Genomic DNA, 22,005 nt, shown 5'->3' with positions numbered 1-22,005 from the left:
CTGAACTGTTTACTATACTGTTTGTTCTCTGTTTTTATGTATTGTTTGTTAGACTATATGGAAGTCTATTGTTCTTTCAAGATATAAATTCTATTTTCATGGTATCACGTAAGCCGTGCACACGCATCATATACAATCAACATTATTGCATTATTTATTTGAACTCTATACATATTATTGTTTTAATGCCACATATCATTTGCTAGAATTTAGGTATTAGGTGCGAGATATTATCTGCCAATTTCGCTGCTGTTTCGACTCCCGATTGAAATGAATAATGCTAGGGATAGATATTGCCCGGGCAACGGCGAAAAGACCTAATCTTATTCATATTCTAACTGCACAGCAATATGTACACGGTTGGACGAAGTAAGAGCATAAGACGATATACCGGCTGCTTTGATTAGAGTAGGCACGGCGGTCATTGCTACCGTTGTTTCGATAATAAAGGATCTAATCTACTTATCTCGATTATCCGTCATAAGTTGATTATAGTCCTGGCAATTTAAACATGCATTATGCAAGAGCTAAACCTGATTATTGCAAGTCTTAATTTAGGCTTCAGATGTTATATAAATTATAAATTATATCTTTATTTAAACAACAAGCCCAAAATAAATTCTGTAGACCCACGGATGGCTCGGCTACAGCTCGGATTTCAATAGGATTTCACTAATTGATTAAATCAAATAATGGCGCAACCGGATGAAAATACGTCAGTTAGATCGAGGCTAAATGATAGAGTGTACTTAGCGAGCCCGCTGTAAAGCGTTTCCGTATGCCATTGAAAACTTTACTTGATAATCGAGATATGTAGGTGGATTTAACGCCTGTCAATCAAACGATAGGCCAAGGTGAAGACGCATTTCGCTACCATTTCTAGTCAAATATTACAACGATGATAACTATGTTCAGAATAAAGTAATTTGACTGAAATTTTCAATACATTCTTCTTTCATCATCTACTTTTAAACTGTTATAGCAAGAATGGCCAACTCTCTATAAAAATATCCCATAATGTATCTTTAATAAATGTTTAAATTCGTCATAAGTTGATTATAGTCCTGGCAATATAATGTCTAATTAATAATTTATATTAAGGCCTAAAGAAAGATCTGTAACAGGCAGATTTAGCTCTGGAATAATGCCCCTTTAATAATAGCTATATTTTTTAGAATCTGTGCAGTTATGAATCTGTAATAATCGAAATCTTTATGTTTTAAGGAATTATAATAAAAAATGTTCTCGGAATAAGACTGGATTAGCTACAAAATACGACACTAAAGGCGTCTGACACGATGAGATCCCCACATTTGCCCCGTTATAAACACAGGCGTGTCTGTTCATTAAATTAATATATAATTGTTAATATATTGAGATATCACGTCATATTATTAGTTAAAACATAGATATGACGTCACCCTTTGGTGTTTTTAACCAGTATATAGGTGAATGTACGCTTTTCTTAAACAATCGTTTATTATTTATAAAACTGTCCATTATTTATTGAAAATAATGGACAGGTTTACCAATAATAGAGACTTATCTGAAAAACATACATGTATTTTGGGATAATTTATTATCTGAATAAATTAAATTACAGTACATGAAATTACTTTAAAACCTTATAGTTACCGAAATGTCACATGACCGAATGTCGATTTCACGTGTTTGCCTACATAAAGAGTTCCACTTAAATCCGTCCGTTATATGTCACTTGTCCGTTTAATAGTACGTTCGACACTAGATCGATGATACGTTTTTATCCGCCCACATTTTCACACCTTCTTTGTGGACACTCTACAGGTCATAACTTGAAATATAGGTATATATCCCAAAGATCTTGGTTCCTTTCGATATTGGCTTGTATGGGACCACAACTTTATGGATTATGGCCGCTGATTCTATACACTAGAGATCAAACTGAACATGTGTGTTTATAACCCAAAGATCTCGATTCCTTGCGATATTGACGCATATCGAACCGTTACTTCCTGGATTATGGCCCCTGATTGAACAAAAAACTTGAGCCTGTGGAACCTATATAGGTCACAATTTTTATCCGATTTAAAAACCGTTCAAATATATCACCGTTACACCATAATGACAGTTGAGTTCGAATTTCGTGAATTGGTTTGTGCCTTTGATCCTGTGTCCTGTCACTTATATCAGAATATATATTCAATTTCAAATCAAAATCTGGACGGCTAGTACCCTCCATATTAACCACAGTACTAAGAATATTATATCTAAATCATTTTCGCGTGCAGCCTTTCCATCACAACTTTGACGGCTATTGTCCCCCATATCAAGAAGATCACAATTTTTACGGCTATTATCTTCCAAATGCTTATCACATATATTCTCATTATTATTTGTTTTCGACAGTGTTATAAACATGTCGTCTCCATGTCGAATATTTTAGACCGTCTGTGTATGCATGCGTTGTATGACTGGGGGTGTTTTGTCCATTATGTAAATACATAATGGACAGTCTTCGGCCATTATCCATCACTTAAGAGTGTATCCGCGAGAAGACCAGGCAAAAATCGCAAAATGTGCTAAGATGGGGGGTCGGAAGTTTTTGATCAAACTTATGGTATGACAAGAGGTGGCACTTATGGGCAAGAGGTGGCACGCTGAAGTGGTTGCAACCTAATGTCGCTATAAAGGACAGTACTGGAAATAGTCATTTTATGGGTAAATACTAATTTTTTGTGAACTTGTTTTAGGGTACCATATTCGCATTGTCGAAAGTAGGGTGGTTTTGAAGTGCTAAGCACATAGTATCAATAGGTGTTGAGAAAAAATGACCGGAATGCAACATACTTAAAATATAGAGCTTATTGAAAGGTGCTAAAAATAAGCTTTTGTGATACATTTTTTTGCAAATTTAATTAGAGAAATAAAATTGTTGACTTTTATACGTTTTCATCATATCCATAGCCATCATTAATTATACCATGTTGTACTGTATATAAGTGTATATTTGCATTTATTGTATATTATGTATTGTCCCTTTAACATATTTGTTGTATTGTCTCTTTAAGGTTTCATTTTCCAACAGGTCAAAATGTTCAATTTCAGAGCATGTTTCCACTATTCATTTTGGGACACATCCACTGATTTCTACAATACAGAAATGCGGAAGCTTAAATTTTAACGGCAACGCAGCCTTGCGTCGAATTGGGCGACGTTGAACAGTGTAGCATGGTAGCTACGGTTCTCGAGCGCCGTCAGCTACACCTTCAGGGCCGGATTTAGAATAAGAGAGACCCTATGCAATCCGGCAATCCCCCTGAACAGGGCCCACGACATGGACCCTGGGGCCCTGGGACAAGCAACTCGGTGAGGGTGTGGGTCGGGGGCAATCATGTGGGTGGTGGTTGGAGTAATGGATATGTTTTGTTAAGATCATTTCATTGAGCACGTCGATACTCCAATAGAAACTCGTGGACAACTGCGGAAGCCAATTCCCGTTGGCGTCAGATGGACCATGAACGATTACAGGATTTTTAAAGTATTTTTTCAAGACATTTTTATAAAACATATACTAATGTATTTTAAGGCTGGTAGTAAACACCATATGAATGAAATGAAAAAAAAATTGTTAGGTGTTTTTTTTTTATCTACTACGGTTAGTTAATTTTCTCCAAAATAGGGAAATTACAGGTTAATTTCACGTGTTATTGTTTCCTTTACCTAGTTTTTCTCGAGTCGATTCCGGTCATTTTTATTTTTTGTATCAAATGTTGGGAGGTTGCTTGTTCACGTGAGCATACATTTTTTTAAATCCACCCCATGAAAGAAGTAGCGATTGGGCGTCAAACTTTGGGTAACGAAAAATGGGGAATTTAGATAAGCTCTGATATCAAGGCCGTATGCAGATCTCGTCTGAAATTAATTTTGTGGTAACAGCAGTAGGTCATCTACAAACTGTGTGAGTTTGGTCTTTTTGCTATGTATAGTAAAGATGTGAGGAATTGACAAAGTTGGTATTTGAGAAAAGACGGATTTTGGAAATTTCACCATATGAAAAATGTTTTTTAAAATTTCTCATTCAGGAATTGAAAGATTTATCTGATATTGCACATTTTTGTGTGTTTTGATGATGAGTTAGTTGTATTTTACGTCCGCTTCCACCGAGGTGATATCGCAGACAATGTGTGTTTTGGGACTATCCCAACTTATAAACCAAATTGAGTCAAAATCTGTGATTGAAGCCTTAGCACCTTCTGCATAGTGTTCTCGCGGACACGCTCTTAAAACTAATACCTATACAGGTATTATCTGGTCGAGTAACGTTTTAAGAGGTTGTAGGGGCAGTGGATATGGATTTTAAAAAAAATTCGTTCAGTTAAAAAACAATCAATCACGTTTACTTCTTCATTCTGATATACGTCGAATCATTAGCTAGCTGTCTGCCCATAATCAGGTGTCTTATTTATACATATTATGTTAATTTTTCTGTATGCTGTACTAGTTATTATGGATGTGTGTCCTAATGTTGGTGCTTGACATGCTGCTTGCCACAAAGAAAGAGCGGGTGATAAAGGGCGTAAATTTGCCTCTAGGCTCTAGCGGGTCTATAATGCCGGGTATTTAATAGTTTTCCTTTTTTCGAATTCACATTTCTGCTCAAATATAAGTGACAGCATTAAAATTATAACATTTGTTCGGAACATTTGGCGAAAATTTGAAATCAGATTTCAACCAGGAGATTAAAGATACATTCACGCGCACAAACTTTGTGACTTGATGATATATTTGGACTAAAAACATATTCAAAGTAACCAATCTATCAAAAGTTTGCTTCAATTCCCTCTCAAAACTTTGTATTCACCGGGGATACCTATTGCTATACGTAAGCTGTTGTTAGACGCAATGTCTGTCAACTTAGCTTCATTGTGGGAGCGTCCATTTTTCAGAATGTATTTATCATTACTTACTGTACATTTACCATAAATATTGAGGCCTAAGTAAATTCTTAATTATTTCTGCCCACTTCTTTTTTCGCCTTTTATTTGCAGAGTCTTTTGTACGTTGACACCCCTCAAAATGTCCCTAAAACCGCCCAACCATTTGATCAAGAAATAACAACCGCTCCCTCACTTAAACTGGCACACAATAGGCTGGCAGATAACAGTTAGGTTGCCAGTTAGTGATACCCTGACAATAATTTTGCCCAGTGCTTGCCCCATGGGCGATTTTCGGGTAATCCAGTATTTTTCTAGTAAGATTGCGTGTCTATTCTTTCCATATATACCAAATTTGGCATACTTTTATAGGAAATAACCACCCGATAAATACTTCTCTGGGAAAGTATCTTTAACTGAAAGAAAAAATATATAAAAGATTTAATTAATTAACTTTCTATGGCTCTTATGCTATTTTAAAGTAAACTATTGTAATAGAAGATGGCGTGACGGGAAATTATTATAGCGGCTGTTCGGGAGATGATATCATGTTAATAACATTTAATTTGTAGCGCTTCTGTGGGGTTAATAATGCTAACACCGAAGTAGTTACTCCACTATCATGTTCTAAAATTAAAGTTCGGGTTGTAAATGGAAATGTCCATCCGACCATTTACATTTTTATACGTTATATCATTCACGGTATCAGAAATTATTGATTTTGAATTTAAGCAAATTTCCGTAAGTTTCTCTCTGGCCTTTTTTTTAGTTACCCCCTGACAAAGTACAGAATAGTAATGTCCACTGGAATTGCAGACTATATTTACTATGATCCTTGTCTCTATCATCGGAAGGGGAAGGGAGTGAAGGGGGGGGGGGGGAGGTGATGTGAGCGGGGCGTGGAGTAGTCTAGTGGGTAAACGCGTAGAGTCGTCTTTCTAACCTCTAAAGGTTTTCTCCAGGTCCTTCGGTTTCCTCCCACTGCTAAAAACCCCTACGCACAAGCAAAATATTGAAATAAACGTAGTTTGTGGTATACTCTCTCTCTCTCTCTCTCTCATAACACTGTAGCATTGGTTGTCATTTTGTCCGTTGCTACGACAATAAACTAAGTCTCGAGTATTATGGTTAATCATCAAAGGCCGTTGAACCGCATCGGATTAAAATCTGTTGAAAATTAGACCCATCAGATGGCACCGAGGGTTGATTATGGTCTTGTCGTGTTAATGAATGTCTAATTAATAGTTTATATAAAATTTAAGGCCAAAAGAGATACCTGCAATAGGCAGATTTAGCTGTTGCATAATGTATGTTTAAACTGAAACCGTTTTCATTCGCCTTATTAGGAAGTAATTGAACACACGCAGTTGTATTATTAATTTATTGTCACAGTTAACTAACACCACTCTTAATTATGGTGGCTGTTAGCGGCCATTCAAATGAATCTAAATCGTCGCCTTGAGAAGAAGTCGACAAGTCGACAAAATCAACCCGCCAACACGACAAAATAACTCGACGATCGTGACCTTCATTTCGCCGACTTGTCGGGTCAATTCTGTCGACTTGTCGCCTTCGACTTATTCACAACCCGACAAGTCGACGAATTGACCCGACGATCGTCGCCTTCATTTCGTCGACTTGTCGGGTCAATTCTGTCGACTTGTCAACTTCGACTTATTCACAACCCGACAAGTCGACAAAATACAATTATTTCGACTAATTGTCGACGATCGTCGGGTTATTTTGTCGTGTTGGCGGGTTGATTTCGTCGACTTGTCGCCTTCTTCATAAGGCGACGATTTAGATGACATTTGAATGGCCGCTAACAGCCACCATACTTAATAATAATAATAATAATAGATGTGTCTAATTTTTCTTACATCTTGACCAGCAACCAGGGTGCCTTGCCAATTACTCTGTTAGTAAACGATCCAGTTACTCTTTCTTTGTAATTAAAAGTATAAAACAGATTCACCAGTACTACAGCGGTTGTTAGCTACGTGGTATTTGATACAATAGGAGTGAGAATAGAGCGCATAATGCACCGTCACTGTGAAACAAATTCATCAGTAGTTTGTTAGCTACATGGTATTGGGCGCACTATAGAAAGAATAAACATGCAGCGCCTAATGCACCGTCCCTAGACTCTATTGTGAAATATATACCACACATCAGCAGTAATAACATTTAATCCCTCACAGTTGTTTGCATGGATTATGAACCCCCAAAATCTCCAAGACAAAACAACAGTTAGTGCATACCGACCAACCTGATTTTGGAGGTTCTGTATTTTTTCTAATATAGCTGGGTTAGTTTCTGTCCTGAATAAAAAATGCCAACATATTTTTTAAATAAATATTCAACAAAGAATAATATTCAAGGAGAACAAAACAGATTTAATTGGTTTTAGGCCCTAGTTTTCATTTCATTTCATTCGCTGGTTTAATGTGCTAGTCCCGAAATGACCTAGTTTGTGTCGAGTGGACGTAAACCCCCATTTTTCTCCCTCTCTCTCTCTCTGGTTTAATGTGCTGTGACGAGTCTTAGATTTACGAAAGTGTTTACAACAAGAACTGTGAACGAACAGAACGGATAATGGTGGCGACAATATATTTGTTCACAAAAATGACAGTTTCAAAAAAAGAAAAGGTTGAAAGAACTAACAGATAAATAAAGAGAAAAAGTAGGACGATCTTGATAACCCAACATAAACTAAAAGTTATTGAGTGTATTAGTAGTCTAACTCAATATTAACTAAATGTTAATGTGTATAAAAAATAATCCAACATAAACTGAAATTCATTGAGTGTATAAATAAATCAGCAGCATTGCTACCCTCAGTAGATCAAATTAGAAAAAGTCCGTGCATTACCATGTTTTTATTAAGAACAGAATGAATAAAAACGGGGGAATGCACGGGATTTTTCTAATTTTCTCGTTTTCCCTTATCTAGTGACAGCCATTTTTTTTTTGAATTGTGAGATACCCTCTCGCCGTCCCATATAATAACTTTTCAACTTCAACGGAATTATCAGTGAAATGAAATTCGATCGTTTGTCTGTTATCGCTCGTTAATTCAATCAGTTATATAGAAGGATAACTCGTGTTTGTCATGTTTGGCGTCACTTCCCGTTTCTTTACGTGCATCTTACACATCTCCCGTAGCAATGATCTTTGTGTTAAAATTATATTTAGAATGTATTTAACCAGTTCTATCACATATGTAATAATGACTGACACCAATAGTGTCCTTTAAGTTAAAAAGAAATACCTTAACCCAAAACCAACCAAACTAGCTAATCTACCTGGCCCATCTACTGCAAATGTAAACAGCGGCGAATGGGATTACGAATATAATCTGCCACCAATTCGCAGAGACCTTCGTAGGTGTTCTTGGGCATTCGCTGTTGTAAATGGGGTGTTGCGAATAATAAGAACATGCTCCTAATATTCGTCTGGAAATAATGAGAGAGAGAGAGGGGGTGGGTGGGGTGGGGAGTAACGTCCACGCGACACAAACTAGTCATTTCGGGACTAACATATGGTTAAATTTTATTTCAATAATTCGCATGCTTGTAGGGGTCTTTAGCAGTTGGAGGAAACCGGAGGACTCGAAGAAAACCCACGAGGTTGGACAGGCAATCCTACTCCTTGTCACGCACAACCGGGGAATCGAAACCACGCCAGTTGACTGAATGAGACCTTATGATGCAGCGCACACGCACTAACCATTAGGAAATAATATTCTAGTTCCTTTTGCAACACTTTCGTAAGCCATTATTAATATTATTGACGGCAAGGCTTTTGTGATGATCATACATTTGTAAGTATTTGCTAGCAGCGACCGTAAGACATTTGTAAGGATTTTCTAGGATTCATCTTAACTCAGCGGCGGCTGGCGAATACTCTTAACACAGTGGCGGATATCTTTATATGAAAATTTCAAATTCGTGTCAAATTTGCGGAAAATGATACGATTGGTCTGGAGAAATATTTAAAAAAGTGAGACCTTACAAATGCTTGCAAATTTCTTATTCGTCATGTAAGCATTGTATAGTCGTTTCATTCGTAATGCGTTCGTAAGCATTTACAAGGGCATTCGTATTTCTGCATGCCAAACTTAGGCTATCATTTTCGACGATTTTCCAGCGAATTTCAAACTTTCATATTCGCATGCAAGGATATTCGCCATTGCGAGAGAGTCGCATAAGAAAACAAAGTGCATACGATATCCCGTCCTTATTGCCTCAACTTTATCTAGATACGATTTTCGAATATTAACTCGGTCTGTGCTATTTCCAGTAAATGACTTGACAACGTATACTGTTAAATAATTACCCACTACACTATTTTAGAAAAGGTTGGATTCACTTCTGGAAAGAACAAAGAGTAAGCACAAATTTATAAACATATAAACAGTTTATGGATGTAAAATTAAGCACAACTCGTCATTGAAATATTTTTTTTTCAATAGGAAATAAAAGAAGTTATGATAAAGAAGTTCCAGAATGAATGTGGAGAAAAGAGGGTAGTATTTGAAAAACTCGCGCAAAAAATGATCGTAGAAAAACAAGAATCCCAAAAAGATAAAATGGTTGCCGCCGAACAAAATAGAGAGATTAGGTTAAAAGAATTAAGAGATAGATTGAAAGAAAAACACAATAAGTCAGAGATAGTAAGAAACAGAAGAGAAATAACTGGAGATCATATCGGCGGTTCTTTGGTCAGCATACCAGGAACACAAACATCGGCGGGTTTCATGAGCTTTCAAATTATTCAGATCAACCACACACTACCAGAAGGACACCCAGCAAGGCTGGAAACCCTGAGTAGAAGAAGAACGAGTAAATTGGAAAAGGAAAATCAAAAACAAAACTTAAATGGACGAGAGGTTAGTAATACTATTGTATTACCTCTCTGGCCGAAAATTTGATTGTCAGACCGCCATGCCACTCAGCTCGTGCATCGATGCAACAACTGTCCGACTCATGAGTTCAGTCAAGTGTTGAATAAATTAAAATTGTTTTCTCTTTTTTGTTCAATAGCAATAGGATGCCAGCAGCAAAGAAAGAAAAAGAGAAATTACAGATAGAAAAAAATGATGAATGCCCAATTAAATAGAGAAAAGATTACTGGAGTTGAGGGAAAGATTGGGAGCGAAAGTAGTACTACAAGTAGTAGTATAACTTAATAATTCTTTTTGGAATGCTCTTAGAGCCCTTTTTGTAATTATTTCTAAACGGGTCAAACTTAAAGAAAACGCAAATATGCTAGAATTTCTTCATAATTTGGCGTTCAATTAGCAAAACTTTTCTTTTTCAGAGAGCCAGTGAAATGTACTCCTCCGTTAAATATTAATGTTTACTGATATTCATAAAGCAAATGGCGTTCTATTCAAAACCCGTAGCATAAAAAAGGGCGGATTTTAAATACCGCCGTGTTTGTGGTGGTCCCTCCCATTCTCAGATAGTTTTATTAAATATAGTTAGCTATCACATGTTGGAAATAATCACTTTATATTAAATCTTTATTCAAATATTTTCTTTCTAAGGTTGGTTCGTGTTCGGTTTTAATTTAAACTCTGTACACTATGAAAAACGTTGTACTTAACACTTTATGTCGTGTAGTATTATATTAAAACACATTTTCTAAGGTTGGTTCGTGTTCGGTTTTAATTTAAACTCTCGTGTAGTATTGTATTAAAACACATTGAAGCATATATTGTAAAGTTTTCTTATTCTGTAATCTATATTGCACTCCTTTACTTCTCGTTTTACTCCAGGTGTTCGACGAGAAAGTTCCTCTGGATATTCCGGAGTGGTTTGCCTCTTGGCGGTGGGGTAGGACAAAGAACAGGGTCTAGTCGTTCGGATGGGACATTATATATAAGGGGGATTGGACATTTTTATGATATACTAAACAGGAAAAAAAAAATCAGAGTGGCACTCTAATCAAATTATTCTAGAAAACGACTTACTAAATGGATCAAAGCACTTGTTTGTGAACAATACGTTGACACATTAGTGATTAATTCATCACAATTCCATTATATTACGAGAAGGTTAAGAGTCTGTCCACAGTCTATACATCAGTATCTGGTGTGTTCACCGCGAGTCTCAATAAAAGCAGCGCAGCGTCTGTACATGGAGTGGACCAGGCGATTGATGAACGCCATTGGCACCTGGAACCACACTCTCAGAAAAGCCTGTCGCAGTCCATTGGCTGTGTTTGGTATCGGTACGACTTTATTAAGTTTCCTCTGTTCAATCGGGTTTAAGTCCGGGCTGACCAGTGCATAACGTTAACACCGTTCTGCTGTAGAAAGTCCCGAGTAACTCGGGTGGTGTGGGCACGGGCGTTGTCATGCTGGAAAACGTTGTTTCGATGACGTGTGAAATGTGGTTTGACGTGGGGTCTAAGATATTGATCGATGTAGCGCACTGCTGTGATGCCGCCTCCTCTCCATGGACCAAGATTTTGGAACAACACAGGACCCACTCTCTTGTTCAGGCCGATTCCACCCCAAACCATTATTCGTGGACCTACCCATGAGTCTCATTCAATGATACATTGGTCAGAATGACGCTGGCCACAGTTCTCCATTGCCTGTGTCGCCAGTTCTGGTGATGTTGGGCAAACTGTAGACATTCACGTCGATGGCGATGGGTGAGGATAGGTCCATCGTAAGGTATACGGCAATGGATGTTCTCTATGGTGAGACGTCGGCGCACTGTATCGGTACTGATGGATCTTCCGTGTGTTGCCACTGTCTGACGGGCTGTCTCAGATGCTTGTGTGAGGAGATTCTGCACGTGCTGTCGCACAACACGGCGTTCTTGTCGCTTTGTGGTAACCCTTGGTATATCAGATCCGGGGTGATCCTCCGTGGTGTTGGTGGCCCGAAAGTGTTGCTGAAGTCTGTAAGTGGTCCGAACATTGACCTGGAAGTGATTGCCAACGGCTTGGGCAGTGTGCCCAGTATCGAGTCTTCCAAGTGCCCGGTTCCTCTGAGTTGTCGTGGGTCGTAGCATGCTGCTGACGTTGTAGTGTGGATGATTCAACCAGGTATGGGGTGCATTTTATAGGTCTGGTCCCGGTGAACAGCATGTGCAGCATGAGTTACATGAAAATCATGGAGAACACATTTGAGAACATTTCCTGGGTTCAATTCTGTGTTTGGAAAGGAGCCTTATTGCTCAGGTAAAGTTGGAGATATGGTCACAAATATACAATAAAAACATTTGGCAAGTTTTATGCAATGCGTCTATTCAGAGTAATATACCAACATGGCGTTTCTTATGCTGCTTTATAGTATATAATGTATGGAGTGTCCCTAGTTTCCACACATGCCTTCTATGAACCATGTTACACCATTCCTTTGTGGAATCACCATTATATTTACTAAATCTCTGACTTTTGTATATATTAATGTATACACTTGGGCGTTTTGTACGAGGCTACAACGAATCTTGGGCTGCTTGCAATACGAAATCGTTCATAATGGTTTAATAGTTGTCGAATATTCATTAGGAAATTGGATCGCTTTGCATGCACATGAAACATAATGGGTGTGTATAGTTACTACATTAATCTACCCCCGGGTTATTGTGAAATAATAACGTGAAACCAAGTTATTATGTACAATACAGGGTTATTATACATGTGTGGTTTAATGGTCGAGAGCGAGGCATTAAGTGAAATATTGATACAGCACGAGGACCCACCGTCATCTTTATATTTTCCGGAAATCTTATTGATGGGCCTGTTTTTTATCCGATTGGTTGATTATCTAACATTTTTTTTGTTTTTTGTTGTTTTTTTTTGTTTTGTTTTTGGGTTTTTTTTGCTTACATATTATGAATATGATATTTTCCGAAAACTGTAAATCACGCACCGTTACTTTAATATTCAGTTACTTGTAAAATAATGAAGGTGGATATTTTGTAGATATAGTTTGAACTTGTAATACATTTCTCCACTGTCTATTTTAAAAATGGCATCAGAAACTTCAAATTTACGCGGGGTATTTTCGACATACAACCATTTTGATTTCTCTCGTTGGTTTTAAAATTCTGTTGACAGGTTTTTAACCCATTTCGTCCCTGTGTAATTGGTGACAACTTAACTCTAAACTCTTTAAATTCAAAGAAATATTTTGCTTTATAAAAAAAAGAAATACATTAAAAACACGAAATTTTGAGAAATGAAAAATCATCTTAATAACAACCAGCGGCTGCCAGGCAGGATACGCCCACATTTTTGAGAGATGGATAGAGAACAAGCTAAAAAGAAAGTGATTTTTCCTACAATCAAGGGCCATAATTCATGAAGTTACAATTCGATATGCGCAAATATCGAAAGGAACCAAGATCGATATGCGCGAATATCGAAAGGAACCGAGATCATTGGGTTATAAACTTACATTTCAAGTTTCAACAAAATTGGATAAAAATTGTGACCTCTATAGGGTCCACAACCTTGATTTACCATATTTTTACACTATTCGCGTACAAATGGCGGCCATTTTGTCCGGCAATTTTGGTCCGATTTTCACGAAATTAGAACTCAACCTTCCTTAAGGTGTAGCGGTGATATAATAATACGGTTTTTTAAATCGGATAAAAATTATGACCTCTATAGGGTCCACAAGCTAAAAACGCGATTTTTCGTACAATCAGGGGCCATAATTCAGGAAGTTACGGTCCGATATGCACGAATATCGAAAGGAACTGAGATCTTTGGGTTATAACCTTACATGTCAAGTTTCAACAAAATCGGATAAAAATTGTGACCTCTATAGGGTCCACAAGCTAAAAACGTGATTTTTCGTACAAACAGGGGCCATAATCCATGAAGTTTCGATCCGATACATGCCAATATCGAAAGCAGCCTAGATCTTTTGGGGATAAACCTATATTTCAAGTTTCGTCAAAATCGGACAAGAATTGTGACCTGTAGAGAGTCCACAAACAAATTGTGGACGGACGGACGTCCAGACGGACAGGGGCGACGACAATATACGTCCACATGAAAATGTGGGCGTATAAAAATTTAAATATGTAATATATAGATTACGTTGGTTAAATTAATTATTTTTTTAAAAAAAATCGATGCTATGTCGAGATATGACAAGTTTTTGGGACTACAAACACAGGTCTTAGTTATATCTGTGAGTTTAAATGGAAATGGCAAAGGCACATCTTTTTCTTGAAGTCCGATAGTCGAATCTTGTATTTCTTTAACTTTTGTTATTCCGGCTTTATCTGTTTTTAAATCAAACTCGACTTGACCTTGGTAGTCTTGACAACAGATCTGTACGCAATGGCAGGTAAATAAATATTATAATCTCCCACGTGGTGCCATTTGGCTTAGCCCTTTCTCTATATTGGCTATGTCCGTTCTGCTCCGATTGGGCTAATAAAAGACGGGCAAACAACGTCATACAGTGTGTTATGACAGCGGGGTGACATTTAATCAAAAGAACATGAAAAGAAAAAGATAATGCCACCATTGGTGCTATGTACATATACCTTGGCAGATAAATTGGATAGCACCATGAGTTGTTTTGTCAGACGTGGAAAGCGGGCCGACCGAATCTAGTCGCCACATCCTACGTATAACCCATATACTCTTTTCTTACTACATATCTTAATAGCCTTGTGATCGTCTAGTATGTTTAATTGTCTTCTTTTTCACGTTATGTATTGTCTTCTTACTATCTCCGCCGTTAAGCCGTTATCTTCCCATTAGTTAAGACGTTTGTCTTACCAGGAATAACAATGCAACATTTCAGTTCTACATTTTATATAAAGCACGGAGGTAGATTAATTAAAATTAACATCTTTCTCTCAACCCCAACTCCTGTAAAAGTCTAACTAGCGGAAATAGTATCATTACACGATCCTCTCAGTATTTATATAATTTAAATGTTTGGATCACAGCACAATAGTATTACATAACTATCTTATCATCTAAAATAATATTATCACATACCTAAAATAATATTACAAATCTATCTGATTATCGTATGAATATCTTATTATCTAAAATCATCTTATCGTAGGACTGTATCATTATCAATAATAATCACAATGATTTTTAGTTAAAATAGTATACCATCAGATGACTATGCTATTATGTAACACAAAAGAAGGATGTTAAAACCCGTTTAGATATTAATAATTCACATAACCATATTTGATACCTAATAATATAATATCATCTGTCATTGGACAACGGGAAATATTATGTGGACAGCGTGATTATCATATTTATACATTGATTTGATCATTTTAAGCATGTTTATAAGGCAAGAACGCTTCTTTTATTATATTTATGGTTAGATTAACTTTAATGAGTCCTCACTCGGGCCAGCTCTTATGGGGATTCGCTGATTGTTTACAATAATATGGACATATTTATGTTTTCGTTCTTGATTTAAACCAAGGAATTCGTAAGTCAATCATGATAAATAATAGATATACAGTAGAATCTGTATTAAGCAGACACTCAGGGCAATTTTCATGACTGACCGCTTATGACCTCCTAATAAAATCTCAGTGTTTGATATTGCTGACATCGAGTAAATTTTACGCTTGGGTGCATTGGGAGCAAACATCAATACTTGCATCGGTAAATTTGGCCGTCGCTGAAACTTGCTTGGAACGAAAATACTTTGACTCCAATCGCTGATATAACTTCTGTAAACGTGCCATTTTGTACCAACGCTGATACTACTATCTACCATTGTAAAGTAATCGATATTTATTCATTTTGGTAAAGAAAATATTTTATCAAAAGGCACATGTCCAAAACACTTTCGCTGAAAATGTCACTGATTTTCAGGAGGTATAACGGGTGTGTAGCTCTATATGTAATATAGGAGGCGCTAAAACTTCTGTTTAGCAACAAAGTGGCAATGGAAAATCGTGACAAACAAAACTCGGATTTGACACAGGTATGCTGAAGTACGGTGTATTCATATAGAAATTAGATACCAATAGAAAATGATTTGGGTAACAGTTCAAAATATATATTTAGATATAAATTATACAAGTCTTCTACAACTATAGAGGCCCATTCCATTACATCAGACTATGTATTGCAACATGGTAAATGGGTTAGCCCGTTCCTAACATGTTGGTGTTCAATTGGATGTGCCAACTCAGTTAGCGTATGTACCAGATCTCGGAATAACTATCTGAACATTTTAAAAGTATTTACATGTATAATGAATATTGTTAATGTGGCAGTGTATATTTGTATTTATTGTATCTTGAGTATTTGCCCTATTATTGCCCCTTTAATATATTGGTTATTTATGGTATATTTGGTGTTTGTGGTATTGTCCCTTTAATAGTATATCTCTAAGCTGGCCTACAATGTCTTTATAATAACAATTCTAATCTCTACTCACTAATTACATCTCAGCTTCTATTTCAAATCTCACTTGCAACTTAACCTTGGTACAAGGACCACATTATATCACTTGGTAAGTTTTATATGTATTTGACTTGACTTTTATGTTATATTTATAGCACGGCTTTCTTAAGTTAAGAGGTTTAACCAGAGGCCGAAGGCCGAGGGGTTAAACCTGTTAACGAATGAAGCGTGCTATAAATGACTTGTAACACTGACAACTGCTCTACATGCTTATTGTTATTGCACAGAAAACCCACCCCACTTCTCTGTATGATTTCTACTAAAACTAGTGTAAACCAGCAAAAGTGTGCAATAACATTGAACATGTCTAGTTATTGCACGGTTAAGCTTCACCCAATCTACTAGAGGGAAAACAATCTGCTTATTCAGCGAAAAGAACAAAGGAAGACTTCCCATCCATGTTACAAATCTATATATTTAATATAATTAGAGTCTATTTTATATATGAAATAATTAAGTTACTAGTATATTTCTATAAGTATTTCAATAGTTATATTTGTGCATTTTTAGAATGTTATACTTCGTTTAATCCATTCATATTGTTAATTTCAGTCCTGTATTTTATATGGTAAAACTCTTGGAAATATTCAGTATTATTATACATGTATATAAACTCCTATTTGATAGGGTATGTATTTATTAGGAGTTCATTCTAATTTTATAAACCCTTTTACATTCCTTTGTTTCCAATTCATGACTTTCCGCCTCTATTTGAAATATATGTATATAGTGTAAACTAATATTATTCTTAATTTTTAAAAATTTCTTTGTGTCTTTCAGAGTTTTTGTTATCTGTATAATATTAAAAAACAATCCACAATAAAATCCAGAAGCTATACTACCAGAATCCTGCTACATTAAGATAGTACTTTTGAATATATATAAATAAAATGAAATGGATTTTATGTCTTTCATTTCTGTACCAACCGGGTTTTTGCCTACTTTTATTTTAATTTCTATCTGTCAGTAAGCTTCATTACTCACAATACACTATTTCACTGTCAATATCCCTTTAAATCGTACACCCGCGTGTTATCATGTAAACGAACATTTCAATTTCATCGCTTTCTTGCCCAATTGACGCGGTTACACCTACAGACAAAACGATAAAACTTGGGGACAGCTATTATCTCTCTATTGATACTGTGATCTATGTAGTACATTAGTCGAGTCTTAGGTTTTGGGGTTGCTTTCCTGTTTCCATGTAGTGTGAGATTTCCGTGTCCTTGCCACCACGCGGTTTGGGTCCGCCATTTTTTTTTCAACCTTGAAAATGACCCTTCATGTCTTTATACGAGCGATGCGAATACTCGTTGAACTGACAGCGTTTACCGGAAAATTATATCGATATGTAAAAGTTTCATTTACACCACCATACACACTATTATGCCGTATTCCGTTGACCGATTTCTACCTTCGTGTCCGAACATCTAACATCTTTAACCTTCTGCTAATATCAACGAGCAAAGTGCTTATTTTAATTTATGCGGAATAAGATTTATTAATATCTGAATACAAATGAGGTGTCATTTACGTGATTTGATCATATTAAAACTTATATTATTCACGAACTTATTGTCGTATATATAATCAGCACTTCCGTTGAGCGGCAATTCAACACAGAAAGGTAAATAAAGATGCAGTAAATACTTTTTGACTTATACTATCACAATTGTCGATAAATCAGGTGTTAAATCGTAATATAGACTATCAACCATCATTTGCAAGACCGGTCACATCTTTTAATGTCAACATTGTTCATATAGAGCTTTCTATAAATTATTGATGAAAACAGAACTGTCAAAATCTAAGCTATCATGACTGCCGTTGTCAAGTGTTGGTAAATGTTAACAAAAAGGCTTGTTTCTAAATTTTGGATAGATTATTATTCATTTATGTTAGAATAATAAGCATTTTGAGGGCTTGGTATAGAATTTGTAACCTAAATGTAATTTTTATATGGCAAATTCTTTTCTATGGAGTACCATTTACAACACATCATCTGTTCCAATCAAACATTCAGCTGGACATTTCCACATTCAGTTTTGAACTTAGTGTAAATTTAACAAAGATTAAACACTGTGATGAGTTTAAATAAATATTGAATAAAATGTATTACAAAATATTTAATGAAAAACTTAGTAAATATGCATGCCCAATGTATAATTGCCAGTGTATCTTTATGCTTCCAGACAAAAAGTTTCGAAGGGTGAATTAAAAGAAGTCATAAAAATGTTAGCAATGTGTATTCATATAATTCATTAGGCCTATAAAATAGCTGAAAACAAAAGGAGATTGAAGGGAATTTTGATGCAGTATTTATCATTTTCCATATAGACCCGAAATATTTCATCTAAATGATGTTTATGATGGTACTCCATACAAAAATTCTGAAAGTAGTCCCTTGGAAAAAATGGAGGATATTTGGAAAAGAAGTTTGATTATATAGACTTGTTGTACTAAAACAAAGATAGTTTTCAAAATTTGAAATCTTGACGTAGGGGGCCTATGTAGTGTATATATGCAGGCATCTGTGTGAGACTTTGTGATGCTGAATGGTATATTCATATTTTCCAAAGTTACAAAAATGTCAAAGTCATTATTTATGATTTCCATCCATTTTTTATTGTTCAGTATCATCTCAAGCACATTTAGATACCAAAATACAGGCACTACACATTCCGTGAAAGATTTTTTTAGGACCTCCCTCGCCCCCCATTTCAGGTGTTGTGATAATTTTTGTCACTTTACCTTGCCCTTAATAGTTTATATAAAAATTTAAGACCAAAAGAAATACCTGCAATAGGCAGATTTAACTCTTGCATAATGTATGTTTAAACTGAAACCGTTTTCATTCACCTGATACTATTATTAGGAAGTAAACAGAATAAAACCAAGTACGAACAATCCAAACCATTAGACTAAATTCGAAGTCCTATACTCCCCCCCCCCCAAAAAAAAAAACCCCAAAAAAAACGGTATATACAAAATAATGTAGTCAGCAAATGGACAAAATACAAAATAACGGGTGTTCGGAAGAGTAAGCTTACCCTGCCTGGCGCCATAGCAGCATCCAAACTATTACACGAAATCTCGGTAAAATTGCGTAATTGGCCAATGGACTTCCCGTATGAAAAATGCACATGATGAACAGTGTTAACAGATGTAGTAGACATCATCAGGAAGATTAAATACACGCAGAAACTCTATTTTAGTTAGGATGGCCTAGTGGTCTAGAGTGTCACGCTTCGACCTCTAGTTGGCCGGTCACCTCTGGCTTACGGCTGTGGTTTCGATCCCAGGTGTGAGCGTATGTGGCTTGGAGATAGGGGCGCCTTCTCAACCTCGTGGGTTTACTCCGGGTACTCCGGTTTCCTCCCACAGCAAAGACCCCTGCGCGTGCGCTAAGATCATTAAAATGAACTTGTCTGCGATATCACCTTCGGTGGAAGCGGACGTTAAACGCTAAGAACAACAATTTATTATCACAGTTATAACTAACACCACTCATTTCTATCAATATCAATAATAGATGTGTCTAATTTTTCTTCGATCTTGACCAGTAACCAGGGTGCCTTGTCAATTGCTGCTGTTAGTAAACGATCCAGATACTCTTTATATTGGGAGCCACGGTGGCTAAGTGAGTAAGACGCAGGCTCGCTTGTCTGATGGTCGCGGATTTTCTCCCGGTGTTTACCGAGAAAGTTCATCGGGATTTTCCGACTTGGATTCCCCATGTCAGTGGTTTAGGACGGAGGGCATGACATGGACAGCTGTCTTGTCGATCGGAATGTACGGAAAATTGTGGTCCCGTGTACACATTGGTGTGCACGTAAAAGCTCCCTTGGCAGATGGAATTCGATGTAAGAGTAGGCCGTAGCTCCGCTTTCCGGTCAAAATTTTTCATATAGTCGCATGCCCGTTTTCATTAACCCAGCCGGAGCAGAAGAGTAGGGTGTTAAACCCCATTGCATTTCATTTCCATTTACTCTTCCTGTTGCCTGGCTTCCCTCATTCCCTGTACTATAACAATAAGAATATATTGGTTTATTAGGAAATTAATTCAACAACAATATCTTATTTAAACTTAAAATTTTATGTATGAAATACATAAATAACACCTTGAGGAATTGGTTTCCTTTCAATAGTTAAATGTATGAGTACAATTCGATATTTGCGCATATCTTCCTGATATGAGCACTGATTGCACGAAAAATCACGTTTTTAGCTTGTGGACCCTCTAGATCGGGTTTTAAATTACGTTTAAATATATGACCGTTACATCTATAATGACGCTTAAATTCGAATTTTGTGAAAATCGGACCGAAACTGCCTGACAAAATGGCTACTCCTTGTGCGCAAATAGGGTAAAAGTATGTAATACCAAGGCTGTGGACTCTCTAGAAGTCACAATTTTTATTTTGTATCCGATTTTGATGAAACTTTAAATATATCTTTATATCCCAAATGTCTCAGTTCATTTCGATATTCTTGCATTTCAGATAATAACTTCCTGCATTATGGCCCCGGATTGTAGAAAAAATCGCTTTTTTCATAGCTTGTTCTCTGTTCATCTCTTGCAAAATGTGGGCGTATCTTGCCTGGCAACCGCAGGTTAAATATTCAACAAAGAATAATATTCAAGGTGAACAAAACAGATTTTATTCGCTGGTTTAATGCTGTGGCGTGTCTTAGATTTACGAAAGTGTTTACAGAATTAATATAATTTCACAAAAATATTGGCATATAAGAGATGAGGAATTTCGAAAAGTAAAAGGGTTTAAAGAACTTACAGACAAATAAAGAGAAAACGTCGGACGATCTAGATAACCCAACATAAACTAAAAGTTATTGAGTGTATTAGTAACTTAACATTAACTAAACGTTATTGAGTATAAAAATAACCATACCGTACGAGCCAGGGGGGCAGGGGGGTGGGGGGCAGCTGCCCCCTAACTTTCGGGCAAGCTGACTTTTCGGGCAGACGGGTAAAGTGAAAAAAAATGTTTATTTCATCTACTTGGAAAATAATGTGCTTGAAATCTAATAAAACACTAATTTTAGGGGCTGGAATAGTAGTAAAACGCATTTGCGGCCGTTAAATATTACAAAATTTTCTTTGGGAGGGGGGGGGGTCCATTGGGTCGAAGAAAACCGGCGCCGCTGTCTGTAAACCTGAAATTTTTTCGGGCATTTCTAGTTTTGCTTCCCTAACTGTCACCGAGCCCTAATAAAACATTACTTTTACATTTGTTCTTTTAATTGAATACCACGAATTTGTACTGAGTTGACTATGGATTAAAACATTTTGTCTGGAGCCACTCTTCTTTGACATTTTTCGGGCATCGATTATTTTTTGTGAATGCAGCTGCAGCAGTCTGATTGGTTGGTTGGAATTCAGAATGGGATTTCGGTTACAAAACCATTGGATACTTTTCGGGTCGCTTAGGCTACACGGGCTAGAATAGCAAAAAACGCATTTGCGGTAAATTTTCAAAATTTTCTCCGGGAGGGTGAGGCCCCGATATCCCGCGACGATTGATTGGTTGCTTGGAATTCGGGTCAGCCAGGTTGGCTATATTGGACCAAATTGAAGTTGCTGTATTCACAGGCTGGAACAGCAGGAAAACGCGTTTGCGGCAGTTAA

The 22,005-nt window shown here is 36.6% G+C and overlaps 1 long non-coding RNA gene across 1 annotated transcript; it reads left to right on the top strand.

Moving 5' to 3' along the window:
- The first annotated feature begins 16,371 nt into the window (after positions 1–16,371).
- Positions 16,372–17,257, top strand: LOC126824848 (uncharacterized). The gene is made up of 3 exons (XR_007681649.2): positions 16,372–16,407; positions 16,911–16,986; positions 17,139–17,257. It is a non-coding gene; the product is annotated as an uncharacterized LOC126824848 (long non-coding RNA).
- Positions 17,258–22,005: the final 4,748 nt, after the last annotated feature.

This window comes from Patella vulgata, chromosome 6 (assembly GCF_932274485.2).
Source record: "Patella vulgata chromosome 6, xgPatVulg1.2, whole genome shotgun sequence".
NCBI classification, from domain to species: Eukaryota; Metazoa; Mollusca; class Gastropoda; family Patellidae; genus Patella; species Patella vulgata.
The sequence above is the reverse complement of the archived record's forward strand: the minus strand, read 5'-3'. Positions and strand labels throughout refer to the sequence as shown.